Source organism: Orcinus orca, chromosome 1 (assembly GCF_937001465.1).
Source record: "Orcinus orca chromosome 1, mOrcOrc1.1, whole genome shotgun sequence".
NCBI lineage: Eukaryota > Metazoa > Chordata > Mammalia > Artiodactyla > Delphinidae > Orcinus > Orcinus orca.
Genome location: NC_064559.1, coordinates 129038722 through 129055723, shown reverse-complemented (window position 1 = coordinate 129055723; position 17002 = coordinate 129038722). Strand labels below are relative to the sequence as shown.

The 17002-nt window shown below is 40.7% G+C and overlaps 1 protein-coding gene across 16 annotated transcripts in view; it reads left to right on the top strand.

Annotated features, from left to right (window-relative positions):
• The window catches only part of TLCD4 (TLC domain containing 4), a 106308-nt gene that overhangs the window by 24995 nt on the left and 64311 nt on the right, over positions 1 to 17002 (top strand). For 2 of the 16 annotated variants that reach the window (XM_049714887.1, XM_033433317.2), the window contains exons 2-3: positions 14844 to 14921; positions 15319 to 15376. The exons of 2 other annotated variants lie outside the window; for them this stretch is intronic. The gene's annotated coding sequence lies outside the window, so the exon portion shown is untranslated. Of the gene's footprint in view, positions 1 to 10371; positions 10410 to 11969; positions 14922 to 15318; positions 15377 to 16085; positions 16351 to 17002 lie in introns of those variants that run through there. 12 more of the 16 variants (XM_033433313.2, XM_033433307.2, XM_049714883.1 and 9 more) reach the window with 11 other exon arrangements.

Sequence of the window (17002 nt, the reverse complement as noted above, 5' to 3'; positions counted from 1 at the left end):
AGAGTAATAGAAAGCTTTGATTGGAGGTAAAAGGGTAAGAAGAAAATCAGCAGCAAGTGAGAAGAATCCTGAAGAAGCATGAGGTTGGATGTAGAGACAGAGGCAATCAATGAATGGCGAGGAAAGGAAAGATGTGAGATCACGAGGATTTGAAGTCTCTTCTGTAATTAATGAATGCTTATTGATGGTCTGTCATGTGTGAAACCTGTGGTGCTAGGCACTGGGAAGGAAATTATTATCCTGGAACTTTCTGTGTAAAGGCTCAAAGAGGGAAGACACCAGAGAGACATCAGAGGTTAAAGAAGGCACGTGGGTCTAAACTGGGTGAGCGAAAGAGGAAGGGTAGAGGACATAAATATATGAAAGATCTCTAGGGAGTAGAATTGACAGAATTTGGTGTCTACTTGGATACAGAGGGCTAAGTAAGAGGGAGGAGTCTAGGAAAATTGAGGTTTCTGGGTTGGGTGATTAGGTGCACAATGACTCCTTAAACTGAGAAAAGTGAGAAAGAAGAGTATGGGGAGGAGTGGGGGAATAATGAGTTACATTTTATTGCATTTGAAGAACCTGAGAACACGTAGTAGGATATTGGGAATGTCGGTCTGGAGCTCAAGAAAGAGAGCTTTAGATAGCTATTGTGTAAGTGGAGTTGATATCAGATGTACCTTGGTGGATTGTGGAAATAGGAAGAACAGAGTGGAGACAAAGCTGAAATCAGGTCCAAAATTGGATGAGGCTCTTACCTGGAGTGGGTGGAAGTGAACTGAGCAAAGGTTAATTGCAGAAGTTAGAGCTCAGAATTAAAGCAGAAAAGCCCATATGTTATCAGGTTATTCAAGAAGTTGTCAAAACTTGGAGATGAAAATGTCAAGGGGCTAGGAGAGTGTAAGCGTGTACTGAGAAATGAAAGCGAGGGAGGTGAATCAAGTTGAAGAAAGGTTTTCACAGGACTTATTTTAGGATTAGTGCTGTATTTGTTTGGAAGAACTACTTTAGGTAAGCAGTGAAACTCCAAGGAGTTTGAGAGACAGAAGATGCCCATTCAATTGTCACGTAGGGAAAAAGAGAGAGAGGAACACAGAGTTGATGGCAGACCAGTCAACTTCTCAGGAATCTCCTTAATCGTATGTAAAGTTGGGGTAAATCTTGAAATTCTTGGAGATAATTTTCTATGAAAACTAGAGAGAGGGCTGAACTCTGGGTCCAGGGTGATGAAGCACAACAGGGGTGTCAGTGAGTTGACTCTTTGTATTTTTATGTTGATTTCCAATTTCAAAGAATGATTGGTTTTTACTGTTGTAATGGTCGTTACAAACCAAAGAAGGGCAGATCTACCAAAAAACACATCTAAATATTGAGACACATGGTTTTGAACTTTAGCTCTATTTGTTTGTTTGTCCCCTCTCCCTTACAAATCAGTATAATAAATGCTGAATCTAGACAGTTGGTGTTTTTAGCTGTTAGTGATAGTTACTTTTTTCTAAGAATTTCTTGTCTGGCTTGCAATCAAAATTTATGCAATTTTAGGGCTTCCCTGGTGGCGCAGTGGTTGAGAGTCCGCCTGCCGATGCAGGGGACACGGGTTCGTGCCCCGGTCCGGGAAGATCCCACATGCCGCGGAGCGGCTGTGCCCGTGAGCCATGGCTGCTGAGCCTGTGCGTCCGGAGCCTGTTGCTCCGCAACGGGAGAGGCCACAACAGTGAGAGGCCCGCGTACCACAAAAAAAACAAAAAACAACAACAACAACAAAAAAATTATGCAATTTTAAAACTTTCCCGTGATGCCCTTACAATGTGCATTCTTTGTTGAAAGATTTAATAATTTGGATTAAGACAAAGTGAATTGAAATTGAGTTCCTTTCACTTGTGATATATTAGAGGGCCTACTTTCCCCTTCTGTACTAGTAGAATATTGTGTGCATAAAATTGTGTTAAAAGCCAAATCCTGATAGTTTGTAAAATGTCATCTGGTACAGCGCTTCCTGTACAAACCAAAGGGCAGTTTCTCTGTAGGAGCTCTAAAAGGAAAGGCAAAGTATTTCTTTAAATCACTTGGTTCCCTTTTATTAACTTTAGATAATTGCTCAGGATAAAAAATGAGGGAAAACATGTCGTTCTTTTGCCCTTTTCCACTCTAGAATGTAGACTGTGAGTTTAGACTCTCCTCTAGCCATAGAACTTCCAAGTCTTTTTTAAAAATATTTATTTATTTTATTTATTTATTTATTTTTTTGGCTGCGTCGGGTCTTCTCTGTGGCACACAGCCTCTATCAACACGGCGTGCAGGCGCTTCGCTGCCGTGCGAGGCCTTCTCTCTAGTTGTGGCGCACGACCTCCAGGGCGCGTGGGCTCTGTAGTTTGCGGCACGCGGCGTCTCTTGTTGAGGCGTGCGAGCTCAGTAGTTGTGGCTCGTGGGCTTAGTTGCCCCGAGGCATGTGGGATCTTAGTTCCCCGACCAGGGATCAAACCTGTGTCCCCTGCTTTGGAAGGAGGATTCTTTACCACTGGACAACCTGGGAAGTCCCAGAACTTCCAACTCTTAACTGAGTTCCTTTGCTAGCTAAGAAAAGTGGGGAAAATGGGTATGGGGAGAACACATAGAGAGCACCCACCTTGCAACGTGCAGTGTAAGGTGCAAAGGTGGAGAAGACAGAAACTGTGTCTTCAACCAACTTAAAATCCATGTGTGTTCAGCGATCAAACTCCCAGAACACAATTGTGAGACTCTCAGTTGTGCTTTGGACTCTGATGTACCATAATGTTGCCTCTTCTATTGGTGGTGGGCTTTGATAATTAGGTACTTGTCCAGAAGTCAGCTGGACTTTGGGTGAGTATGTGATTTCATTTATTTCTAAGTTCAGAAAATATTCATTGTTTTCTTACTGACGGCAGCAATTGAGGTAGATTAGAAGATGTAGGAACAAGACTGGAACAAAGGAGACTAGTTTGCAGGCAGTTGCTCTAATGCACATCCTAAAGCTTCTGTGGAGTGAGAAAGGAGTCAAAGGTGACTTCCAGTTACTGGTGGATCATGTTAGCCATGCAGAGAGATAGACAACCACTGCAGATAATATTCTCTCTGCCAATTGGTTATCACCAAACATCCAAATTCTGAAGACCTCACCTTCTATCTCTACATGTTTAGAGAAATAGTGAATTTCATATCTAAATCAAAAGAAATAATTTCTATGCTAAAAATATTGACATTTCATTTTGACTTGGTATATATATTATTTTTGTGAAATGCTTGATTTGTATTTGACTGGAGGAAGAATTCATAGATTAAATTAAATTTCCTTATCCTGATGGTCTTCTGATTATTGATATTATAGTTCCTAATATGCCACATATAAATAGAATTAATAGTTAAAATTTTCTTTACCCCAAAATTCATTCCTACCTACTTTTTGCCTATTAAATATTATGTTAGCATTTTGGGATACTCCACATTTTATTACAGAATATATTTGACAAAGTTTGAAGACACTTAATTGTAACAGTCTTTCAATAATTATTTTTGACCTTGTATTTTCTGCCAAGGAGAATTTAAAAATCTGTGACTAGGGACTTCTCTGGTGGCACAGTGGTTAAGAATTCACCTGCCAATGCAGGGGACACGGGTTCAAGCCCTGGTCCGGGAAGATCCCACATGCCATGGAGCAACTAAGCCCGTGCACCACAACTACTGAGCCTGAGCTCTAGAGCCGCGAGCCACAACTGCTGAGCCTGCGTGCTGCAACTACTGAAGCCTGCATGCCTAGAGTCTGTGCTCTGCAACAAGAGAAGCCACAGTGAGAAGCCCATGCACCACAACGAAGAGTAGCCCCCACTCGCCGCAACTAGAGAAAGCCCATGCACAGCAACGAAGACCCCGTGCAGCCAAGAATAATAAATTATTAATTAATTTAAAAATAAATAAAATGAAATAAAAATCTGTGACTAGAACTACACGTCTCCTGTTGGAAAATAAATTTATAAAGGATGATTTCTTTTTTATTAAAACTAGATTGACTTCTTAGTATATTGCAAAGTATAACAAGTATTTCGAAAAGAGATGGAAATGGATAATTTTTTTAAATTGTTACTTGCTAGAGGGCAAAAATGTTTTGTTTGTACTAAAATGCAAAGAACGTAGGCCTCATGATTAAGTGGGAGATCTAAATGTAGCATGTGCATTTTCTATATAAACAATAATTATAACTCTCATTCTTTTTTTACTGTTTTTTTTGAATTTTATTTTTTAATACAGCAGATCCTTATAAGTTATCCATTTTATACATACTAGTGTATATATGTCAATCCCAATCTCCCAATTCATCACACAACACCCTCCCTGCCACTTTCCCCCCTTGGTGTCCATACGATTCTTCTGTACATCTGTGTCTCAACTTCTGCCCTGCAAACCGGTTCATCTGTACCATTTTTCTAGGTTCCACATATATGTGTTAATATACAATATTTGTTTTTCTCTTTCTGACTTACTTCACTCTGTGTCACAGTCTCTATATCCATCCACAACTCTACAAATGACCCAATTTCGTTCCTTTTTATGGCTGAGTAATATTCCATTGTATATATGTACCACAACTTCTTTATCCATTTGTCTGTTGATGGGCATTTAGGTTGCTTCCATGACCTGGCTATTGTAAACAGTGCTGCAGTGAACATTGGGGTGCATGTGTCTTTTTGAATTATGGTTTTCTCGGGGTATATGCCCAGTAGTGGGATTGCTGGGTCATATGGTAATTCTATTTTTAGTTGTTTTTTTTTTGTTTTTTTTTTTTGTGGTACGCGGGCCTCTCACTGTTGTGGCCTCTCCTGTTGTGGAACACAGGCTCCGGATGCGCAGGCTCAGCAGCCAGGGCTCACAGGCCCAGCCGCTCTGCGGCATGTGGGATCTTCCCAGACTGGGGCACGAACCCACGTCCCCTGCATTGGCAGGCGGACTCCCAACCACTGTGCCACCAGGGAAGCCCCTATTTTTAGTTTTTTTAAGGAACCTTCATACTGTTCTCCGTAGTGGCTGTATCAATTTACATTCCCACCAACAGTGCAAGACGGTTCCCTTTTCTCCACACCCTCTCCAGCATTTGTTGTTTGTAGATTTTCTGATGATGCCCATTCTAACTGGTGTGAGGTGATATCTCATTGCAGTTTTGATTTGCATTTCTCTAATAATTAGTGATGTTGAGCAGTTTTCATGTGTCTCTTGGCCATCTGTATGTCTTCTTTGGACAAATGTCTATTTAGGTCTTCTGCCCATTTTTGGATTGGGTTGTTTGTTTTTTTCATATTGAGCTGCATGAGCTGTTTACATATTTTGCAGATTAATCCTCTTTCCGTTGATTCATTTGCAAATATTTTCTCCCATTCTGAGTGTTGTCTTTTCTTCTTGTTTGTACTTTCCTTTGCTTTGCAAAAGCTTTTAAGTTTCATTAGGTCCCATTTGTTTATTTTTGTTTTTATTTCCATTACTCAGGGGGTAGATCAAAAAAGATCTTGCTGTGATTTATGTCAAAGAGCGTTCTTCCCATGTTTTCCTATAAGAGTTTTATAGTGTCTGGTCTTACATTTAGGTCTCAAATCCATTTTGAGTTTATTTTTGTGTATGGTGTTAGGGAGTGTTCTAATTTCATTCTTTTACATGTAGCTGTCCAGTTTTTCCAGCACCACTTATTGAAGAGACTGTATTTTCTCCACTGTATATCCTTGCGTCCTTTGTCATAGATTAGTTGACCATAGGTGTGTGGGATTATCTCTGGGCTTTCTGTCCTTTTCCATTGATCTATGTTTCTGTTTTGTGCCAGTACCATATTGTCTTGTTTCCTGTAGCTTTGTAGTATAGTCTGAAGTCAGGAGTCTGATTCCTCCAGCTCTATTTTTTTCGCTTAAAACTGCTTTGGATATTTGGGTTCTTTTGTGTCTCCATACAAATTTTAAGATTTTTTGTTCTAGTTCTGTAGAAAATGCCATTGGTAATTTGATAGGGATTGCATTGAATCTGTAGATTGCTTTGGGTAGTAGAGTCATTTTCACAATGTTGATTCTTCCAATCCAAGAATATGGTATAACTGTAAATCTGTTTGTATCATCTTCAATTCCTTTCATCAGTGTCTTATAATTTTCTGCATACAGGTCTTTTGTCTCCCTAGGTAGGTTTATTCCTAGGTAGTTTATTCTTTTTGTTGCAATGGTAAATGGGAGTGTTTCCTTAATTTCTCTTTCAGATTTTTCATCATTTGTGTATAAGGATGCAAGAAAGCAGAAACTAACACACCATTGTAAAGCAATTATACCCCAATAAAGATGTTAAAAAAAAAAAAAGAATGCAAGAGATTTCTGTGCATTAATTTTGTATCCTGCAACTTTACTAAATTCATTGATCCACTCTAGTAGTTTTCTGGTGGCATTTTAGGATTCTGTATGTATAGTATCATGTCATCTGTAAACAGTGACAGTTTTACTTCTTCTTTTCCAATTTGGATTCCTTTTATTTCCTTTTTTTCTCTGATTGCCATGGCTAGGACTTCCAAAACTATGTTGAATAGTAGTGGTGAGAGTGGACATCCTTGTCTTGTTCCTGATCTTAGAGGAAATGCTTTCAGTTTTTCACCATTGAGAATGATGTTTGCTGTGGGTTTGTTGTATATGGCCTTCATTATGTTGAGGTAGGTTTCCTCTATGCCCACTTTCTGGAGAGTTTTTATCATAAATGGGTGTTGAATTCTGTCAAAAGCTTTTTCTGCATCTATTGAGATGATCATATGGTTTTTCTTCTTCAATTTGTTAACACAGTGTGTCACATTGATTGATTTGAGTATATTGAAGAATCCTTGCATCCCAGGGGTAAATCCCACTTGTTCATGGTGTATGAACCTTTTAATGTGTTTTTGGATTCAGTTTGCTAGTATTCTGTTGAGGATTTTTGCATTTATATTCATCAGTGATATTGGTCTGCAGTCTTCTTTTTTTGTAGTATCTTTGTCTGGTTTTGGTATCAGGGTGATGGTGGTCTCATAGAATGAGTTTGGGAGTTTTCCTTCCTCTGCAATTTTTTGGAGGAGTTTGAGAAGGATGGGTGATAGCTCTTCTCTAAATGTTTGATAGAATTCACCAGTGAAGCCATCTGGTCCTGGACTTTTGTTTGTTGGAAGATTTTTAATCAATCACAGTTTCAATTTCATTACTTGTGATTGGTCTGTTCATATTTTCTATTTCTTCCTGGTTCAGTCTTGGAAGGTTATACCTTTCTAAGAATTTGTCCATTTTTTCCAGGTTGTCCATTTTATTGGCATAGAGTTGCTTGTCGTAGTCTCTTAGGATGCTTTGTATTTCTGCAGTGTCGTAACTTCTTTTTCATTTCTAATTTTATTGATTTGAGTCCTCTCCCTCTTTTTCTTGATGAGTCTGGCTAATGGTTTATCAATTTTGTTTATCTTCTCAAAGAACCAGCTTTTAGTTTTATTGATCTTTGCTATTGTCTTCTTGGTTTCTATTTCATTTAGTTATGCTCTGATCTTTATGATTTCTTTCCTTCTACTAACTTTTGGTTTTGTTTGTTCTTCTTTCTCTACTTCCTTTAGGTGTAAGGTTAGGTTGTTTATTTGAGATGTTTGTTGTTTCTTGAAGTAGGCTTGTATTGCTATAAACTTCCCTCTTAGAACTGCTTTTGCTGCATCCCATAGGTTTTGGATCATCGAGTTTCCATTGTCATTTGTCTCTAGGTATTTTTGGATTTTCTCTTTGATTTCTTCAGTGATCTCTTGGTTATTTAGTAACGTATTGTTTAGCCTCCATGTGTTTGTGTTTTTTGTGTTTTTTTCCCTGTATTTGATTTCTAATCTCATAGCATTGTGGTCAGAAAAGATGCTTGATATGATTTCAATTTTCTTAAATTTACTGAGGCTTGATTTGTGACCCAAGATGTGATCTATCCTGGAGAATGTTTTGTGTGCACTTGAGAAGAAAGTGTAATCTGCTGTTTTTGGATGGAATGTTCTATAAATATCAATAAATCTATCTGGTCTAATTGTCATTTAAAGCTTCTGTTTCCTTATTAATTTTATGTTTGGATGATCTGTCCATTGGTGTAAGTGAAGTGTTTTAAAGTCCTCCACTATTATTGTGTCACTGTCAATTTCCTATTTTATAGGTGTTAGCAGTTGCCTTATGTATTGAGGTGCTCCTACGTTGAGTGCATATATATTTATAATTGTTATACCTTCTTCTTGGATTGATCCCTTGATATTATGTAGTGTCCTTACTTGTGTCTTGTAACATTCTTTATTTTAAAGCCTATTTTATCTGATATGAGTATTGCTACTCCAGCTTTCTTTTGATTTCCATTTGCATGGAATATCTTTTTCCATCCCCTCACTTTCAGTCTGTATGTGTCCCTAGGTCTAAAGTGGATCTTTTTTAAACAGCATATATATGGGTCTTGTTTTTGTATCCATTCAGTGAGCCTGTGTCTTTTGGTTGGAGCATTTAATCCATTCCCGTTTAAGGTAATTATCGATATGTATGTTCTTATTACCATTTTCTTAATTGTTTTGGGTTTGTTTTTGTAGGTCCTTTTCTTCTCTTGTGTTTCCCACTTAGAGAAGTTCCTTTAGCATTTGTTGTAGAGCTGTTTTGGTGGTGCTGAATTCTCTTAGCTTTTTGCCTGTCTGTAAAGCTTTTGATTTCTCCATCGAATCTGAATGAGATCCTTGTCCTCACGGTGAGACACAGCCACCCTCCGCTTCTGCAGTAGACCCTCCAACACTAGCAGGTAGGTCTGGTTCAGTCTCCTATGGGGTCACTGCTCCTTCACCTGGGTCCGGATGTGCACATCACTTTATGTGTGCCCCCCAAGAGTGGAGTTTCTGTTTCCCCCTGTCCTGTTGAAGTCCTGCAATCAAATCCTGCTAGCTTTCAAAGTCTGATTATCTAAGAATTCCTCCTCCCATTGCCAGACCCCCAGGTTGGGAAGCCTGACGTGGGGCTCAGAACCTTCACTCCAGTGGTGGACTTCTGTTGTATAAGTGTTCTCCAGTTTGTGAGTCACCCACCTAGCAGTTATGGGATTTGATTTTATTGTGATTGCGCCCCTCCTACCATCTCATTTTGGCTTCTCCTTTGTCTTTGGATGTGGGTATCTTTTTTGGTGAGTTCCAGTGTCCTCCTGTCGATGATTGTTCAGCAGTTAGTTGTGATTCCAGTGCTCTTGCAAGAGGGAGTGAGAGCACGTCCTTCTACTCCACCATCTTGAACCAATCCCCCATAACTCTCATTCTTGATGCTTCTAACTTCTCATACAGAGTGCCTAAAACAGGAACTTCAGTTAGTGATGAACAGGATTTAAATCTTGGGTTGATTACCGTAATACTATCAGATGAATGATAGTCATGATGACATTAGGAGATCAATTTGATTGGGACATATAAGGGAGATAATATGTTTGTATATTAAAACAATACTGTCATGGAAATTGCTAAGAAATTTTTTCTTTTTAGTTACTTTTAAGATAGTTCATATGACCAGTGCATATGAACACATGACTAGTGAAGTAGTTGAATTATATCACTACAAAAATTTGATTCTTTTGGAACTGAATATATTTGGCAGAGGATGGGGCTAGGGTAGGAGATGTTTATACTAAGGAATATTTCTAAATTTTAAAATTGTATTTAACTCTAGTTATGAATAATTTAACTATCAAATTTATTTTTTTTAATTTGTTAATAGGATGAAGATAGGGAACATACTTGTTCTGATTTTTATCATAATGATATATGGGTTCTTCATATTTCAAAACAGCAAGCATGTATTTTTTTATGTTGATAAACAGTAACACTCTAATGTTATCCAGTTAAGGTCTATCTGCGCTGTTAACAAAATGTGCTATAGAACTTAAAGAAAGACATAGCTTCATAAATTTCCCATTTTTTCTCAAAATGATAATGGGTAGATTCCAATCTAAAGAGAATGTAGTGGGAAGTGAATGCTCCAAAGTCAGAGAATAGTGAGAAAGTAAAATAACAATCTGTGTATGAGATGTGGTTGGTTAGTTTTAATTTGCTTATCTTTATGAATGAGGGCCATTTATAATGTGTAAGGGTCATTTTTATATTTCTTTTTCTGTCACTTTTCTGTTAAGGTCTTCTTTTCTTTTTTCTTTTTGAGTGGCAGAATTTTTTCTTCTTGATTTCTAGAAGCTTCTTATACATTAAGGAGGTTAGCCCTTTATCTGCGATTTGAGTACCAGATTTTTTTCCCCTAGTTTGTAATTTGTGTTTCAACTTTGCTTATGTTATTGTTATTAGTTTTTGCCTTGTAGTAGTTTTTGATTTTTAATTAGTTACATTTATTAATATTTTATGGCTTCTAGATTTTGAGTCACAGTTAGAAAGGCCTTCCCATTCCAAGGTAAGAAAAGAATTCACCTATATTTTCTTAGAGTACATTTGTGTGTGTTCACAGTATGTATTTAAATATTTGACCCATTTGGAATTTATCCTAGTATACAATATGAGATATAGATTTAAATTAATTTTTTCCAGATGTTATCCATTTATTAAAACGTCTATTTTATACCAGTGGTTTGAGATGCCCCTAATTTGGGTCTATTTCTGGACTTTTTATTCAATTCCATTAGTCTCTCTATTCCTATGGCTTATCCAAAAGTATTTCATTATTGAGGTTCTGTAGTATTTTTTAATACATAGGAAGCTATTCTTCCTTTTCAAAAGAGTTTTTCTGTGATTCTTGCTTGTTTATTTTTCCATATGAACTTTAGAATCAGCTTGTCCTATTCCAGAAAATAGTATTTTCATTGACATTGCAATAAATTTAAAAATTAAAATTTAGGGAGAATTGACATACGTTGACTTTTCCTATTCAACAACGTGGTCTATCTTTTCATTGTTCCGAGTCTACTTTGGGTCCTGTAGGAGTGTTTTAAAGGTTTTCTCATATAAGTTTTTCATATTTATATTGTTATTCGTATTGTTAAATTTATTCCTAGGCACTTTATATTTTTTGCTGCAGTTGTAAGTGGAAGCTTTTCTTTCTTTTATTTTGTAAGGGGGTATTGTGTGTGTGTGTGTGTGTGTGTGTGTGTGTATACAAATATATATGTGTATTTATATATGTATATATACACACATGTACACAGTTATATGTATACATATATATCTATATATATATCAGATTTCCACAAATTAATTTTATATCCTGCTCCCATACTTAATTTTCTATTGTTTATATATTTTTCAGTTGATTTTCTTGGGTTTTCCAAGTATGTAATCATAGTCTACAAATATTAACAACTTTATAATCTTTTTTTCCCAATGGTTATTGTCTTTACTTTTTCTCTTTCACTAGTACCCTTGACTGATACTTCCAGTACCACTGTATTAGCAGTGGGAGAGTGGCCATCTCCCTTGTCTTCCTCTTTTTTTGTTTTTCTTCCTCTTGATCTGAGCAGGAATCCTCCAGTGTTTCCCTGTTAACCTTGAAACTGGCTTTGAATCTTAGAATTAATTTCTAGTCAGACATTACTACTTTACTGTATTGGGAAAACTGAAAATTTGGTCCAACAGTAAGGTCTATAAATGTCCAACAGTAAGAGATTGGTTAAATACATTATGGTGCACCCATTGAATGGAATAGTCTGAGCAATTACACAATAATATGTACTGTTTTAATTCATTTTGTTATTTAAAAAATCCTAAAGTATATGCAAGTATGCATGGAAAAGTATCTGGAAGGATATTCAACAAACTGATCTAAAAGTTATAAACATATACGTAAACTAGTAATTGTTAACATCTATTTAATTTGTAAAAAACTTTTTTAATTTATGAAAATATTTTGGCACAATTAAAAAAATAAGTTAGAAATTTAAGAAAAATTATGTTCTTCCCCTTCCTCTGTTTTGGGTCCCTTTCTGTTACTTAATTTTTTAAAATCACTTGTTCTTTGCAGAGTAGCACTAAAATGATAGTGTACAAAGGGGTTTACAAGATATAAGCCACAAGAAAGAAGAGGACTGGAGAAAAGTACACAGCAGATGGGAGATCTCAGTAAATTTTGGAAGCCAGAAGTTGGATGGAGTAGAGATGCAGTTATACCTCGGTATCTTTGGGGGATTGCTTCCAGGACCTCCTTTGGATAACACAATCCATGGATATTCAAGTTCCTTACATAAAATGGTGAAGTACAGTCTGCCCTCCTTATGACCGGGTTCCACATCCACAGGAATGGAAGGCCGACTGTAATTGACTTGGCAAATTGGGAGAGGGGCTAACCTAAGTGCTTGGAGGAGACAGCATTTGGAGGTGCACTGTATGGTGGAAGGCAGGTTGAGGAATAAACCTGAAGAAGGGGGATTGACCAAAGTTGTTTACAAAGCTCTTGGACCACTGGTTCTCCTCCCCACCTCATACAGCCAGCCTGCACTCAGGCACTCCACCCTGACTGTACCACTACCAACACAATCTTTCTGTGAAGTATGAAATTTCTTTTCTGGAGAAAGGAGTTTATTTTTTGATGGAGAGTTCCCATAACAAAAGAGCTAATCAGAGAATGGGAAAGAAAAATATGTCTGAAATAGAAACTTTAGAAGGTTGGAAGATAAAGTTAAGTAATTCTCCTGGTCCAGAATTTCTCAGCCTTGGCATGACTGACATTTGTGGCTGGAAATTCTTTGTCGTGGGAGGCTGTCCTGTGCATTGTTACAGGCTTAGCAGCCTCCCTGGCCTTTACTCACTAGAGGCCAGTGCCTGCCCCTTTTTCCTGTGGTGACCACCAAAAATATCACTAGACATTGCCAAATGGCTGGGGTGGGGAGAATCAACTCTCCCTCCCTGCCATTTTTTTTTTATTATTTATTTATTGGCTGCGTTGGGTCTTTGCTGCTGCGGGCAGGCTTTCTCTAGTTGCAGTGAGTGGGGGCTACTCTTCGTTGCTGTGCGCGGGCTTCTCATTGTGGTGGCTTCTCTTGCTGTGGAGCACAGGCTCTAGGCACACAGGCTTCAGTAGTTGTGGCATGCGGGCTCTAGAGCACAGACTCAGTAGTTGCGGCGCACGGGCTTAGTTGCTCTGCAGCATGTAGGATCTTCCTGGACCAGGGCTCGAACCCGTGTCTCCTGCATTGGCAGGCGGATTCTTAACCACTGCGCCACCAGGGAAGTTCCCCTCCCCCCAATTTAGAATCTCTGTCTTAGTAGAAAAGAAAGATGCAGAGATAATCAATCAGATAAAACGACAATAAATCTAGAGAATAATATTGAAGTCCCAACATCCTAGTAACAAGAGCTCACAAAGAGAGAACAAGAAAATGGGAGGGAGGAAATTAGCAAAGAAATAATAAAAGAAAATAATTGCAGATAAGATCAAAAGAACCCCTGAGTATCCAGCACAATCAATGAAAAAAGAACCATTCTAAGGTACATCACTGTGAACTTTTAGACTACTAGAGATAATGGGACGATTCTAGAAGGAAAAATAGGTCAGATACAGAGGAATGGGAACTAGAAAGGTATTAGACATTGCAGTGGCAACACTGAAAGTAAAAGACAGTGGAACAGTGCTTTTAAAATGCTAAGGGAAAATGATCTTCAGTTTATCCAAATTATCAATCAAGGATGAGAATAGAATAAAGACATTTTCAGACAGTCAAGCCCTCTAAAAATTTATCTTCTATGCACCCCTTCTGAGTAAGCTGCTGGGGTCTGTGCTTTAGCAAAGTAAAAGAATAAATGAAAAATCACGTGTTTGGGCATTAGAAGATATTATTATTATTTTTAAAATAAATTTATTTATTTTATTATTTATTTATTTATTTAGGCTGTGTTGGGTCTTTTGTTGCTGTGCACGGGGTTTCCCTAGTTGCGGTGAGCAGGGGCTACTCTTCGTTGCAGTGCACGGGCTTCTCATTGCGATGGCTTCCCTTGTTGCGGAGCATGGGCTCCAGGCACATGGGCTTCAGTAGCTGTGGCACACAGGCTCTAGAGCACAGGCTCAGCAGTTGTGGCGCACGGGCTTAGCTGCTCTGCAGCACGTGGGATCTTCCCAGACCAGGGCTTGAACCCGTGTCCCCTGCATTGGCAGGCGGACTCCCAACCACTGTGCCACCAGGGAAGCCCTAGAAGATATTATTGATGGGCATTTGATAGTTACATTGAAGCATCTGGATAAAATTCAGGTTAGGTACATTTTTTTAAAAGTGAAAAAATAAAGCAATTTTTAACTCCAGAAAGAACAGGAGATTTTCAAGAAAAGCGTTATTATGGTAACTTACTTGATTCAGCAACACCCTATATTTGTATTGTCAAGATGGTACAACCCTAACTGCTGACTTGAACGAGAGTCGGGATGTGGCTATGTCAGAAGGAAGGGTGAGGGCAAAGTGGGTGGTGGTGTGTATAAAAGAGCTAAATACTCAAATACCATGACAAGAAGTCAATAAGTAATGTCTAAACCTGAAAATCAAGAAACATTGGTATAAGTTTATCATTTAGGAAATGAAGAACACCTAGCAGGGTTGTGGGGAACTGGGGTGAAGCTAGGTGGGGGAGAAGTTGGTCAGGGGACTGATGGGACTCCTGGATATTTTTTGTTAAAAGCCTTTAAGAACCACTTGAATTTTCACTTAACTGTATTACTTTCATTAAAAATAAAAATAGAGACAAAAGTAAGACATATATATTATGGGAAGAAAATAAGAGAACCAGGGATCGAACCAGTGTCCCCTGCATTGGCAGGTGGATTCCTAACCACCTTGCCACCAGGGAAGCCCCTGGAAGAGGTAGTCTTGATGCAGATTCCTGAGATAATGTGTGTAATCTGTACTTGCAGGGCTGATCCCACTGATGTGCACCTACAACCATCCTGTCCGTGGATAGTTACGAAATACCTGTGTGAGTGCATAGACAGGTATGGGGCAAACCAAAGTTGTCAAGGACTATGCACACTGTGAAGCGACTGTGATGGGACAGGTTGTTGTCAAAGGGTATTGGTACCCTGGTATGTTCTGAGAATCTTGGGGAGAAAAAGGGGAACATGCACTTGGGGGCCTGCAAGATCTTCCTCCCTGCTTGACTACAGGGCAGTTTTCTGTCACTGTAGCTTGGAATAGGTTTTGTCTTTTCTAAGTCAGTCTGAAGTCCATTTGCCAAGACACTTCAGAGATGTGTGTGAATTATTATCCCCATTATAGAGATGAAGAAATTGAACCTCAGTGAGGTTCTTTCTAAAAAAAGTATTTGTGATTTCTTTTTTTTGCAAATTATAACAGCCTAAATATATTTCTTCATTATTTTGTTTGATTCAGAACAATTCTATCTTTTTGATCCAGGACACCCGGAAGTTTTTGAGGCCGTATTTAACAGGTCAGAAGAGCTACTATTTAACGGCAAACTTTATGCACTGGGCAACTTGGAATTCCCAGCCAGCACCCAAAAATTTCCAAATCCTACTTCCCCACCCTGACAGCAGAGGGGCTCCGCGTGTAGGTGGTGTTTTTCAGGGATTCCGGAGGAGGCTGCTCCAAAAGAACTTGCCTCTTCCACACACGCCCCCTACCCAGTTTGGAACGCATCTGCAGCCCCAAACCAAAAACTGCGAGGGACTTTGGCTAAGAGAGACGTAGCAGGAAAAATCAGCAATTGCCCTTTCACCTCCTTTCTGATAATCAAACCATGCGCTTCATTAACCAGAATTTGGGCAACTAAGGAAAAATGTAAATTCATAATCTGAAAAGAATTTTGGTTACGTGGCTAGCCCAGGTACTGACCGCTGCGGAAGCGGACTCAGGCCATTGTCCCACTTGCTAGTTTTGTTACTTGCTTTGGAAAGCCGAGGAACCTTACGCTCTGTCCCTGGCGAGGTGTGCTCTTCCAGGATCCCACCGCAGCCCGCCTCGGGTGTTCCCGGTTTTGAGCCCTTTCCGGGACCCAAGTTCCAGCACCCGAAGGTCTGCCCTACTGCCGGCCTCGGGGCCCCGGGCCCCGCCCACTTTGGCCTGGGGTCGGAGCCTCCTGGAGCCGGAGCGGGAGCCCGAGCCCGAGCGCCGCGGCCCCTTTAAGGAGCCGCTCTGCGGTAACCCGAGCCCGCAGTCCAGGCGGGCGCGGCGGCCGCGGCGGTAGCAGTATCCTCCGCGGCTGTTCCTCCCTGCGGCTCGGAGCCCGCGGCTCCCCTGGCTCCCCTGGCTCCCCTGGCTCCCAAAGAGCATCTCGCGGGGCGGCTCTGGCCGGCGCCAGCCCTCGGGCCGGGCCGGATGACCAGGCGACTGTAACCACTCGCCGCCCTCTCCCGGCCCGGCGCACCGCTGCCCGCGCGCGAGTCGCCCCGGGACCCGGCACAGGTGACGCCGTTTGGAGAGGGCTCGGGAGGAGGGCGGGCTCGCTTTGCCCCGTGGCTCTCCTGCGCCGCCGAGCGCAGCCCGCTGGCAGGGGCGCCGCGGCTTCCCGCCCCCGGCCTAGCGCGGCCGAGGGCTCCGGCGCCTGGAGGCTGGGTGGGCGTCCCCGGCGCGGGAGGCGGCCCAGGGCTCCGCGGAGGGCTCCAGCAGGTGTGTGCTGCCGGCTCAGCATCCTCCTAGCCCGGCGGGCTCCGGCGCAGCTCTGGGCGCAGATGGTGTCCCCGAGGCCCGCGGCCCCAGCGCTGCCCAGACGCCCAGCGTTCCACTCGCGTTTCCCGGGCTGTGTGATTCGGGCTGATGGGGCTGCCTGGGGGTGCCTCCCGGGTCCCAGCTCAAAGGGATGGGTGCTTTGGGCATCCAGGGAAAGCTTTCTTGTTAGAGGCCGGTACAGGATCAGGTGCATCAAGTGGGTAAGTCTCCCCCTCTTACACCTCCCCACTACTAAATAAAACAAGAAGCTTTTATTTACGCTTGCAGTTCTCAAGTGGGTCCCATTTTTAGCTACCGAGTGCTGAAGAGTCTAGTGGGAGAGGGACTGGGCGCAGAGTCAGAGGGAGAAATTGGTTTCTGTTTCTATCTCTACCACTGTATACCCGAG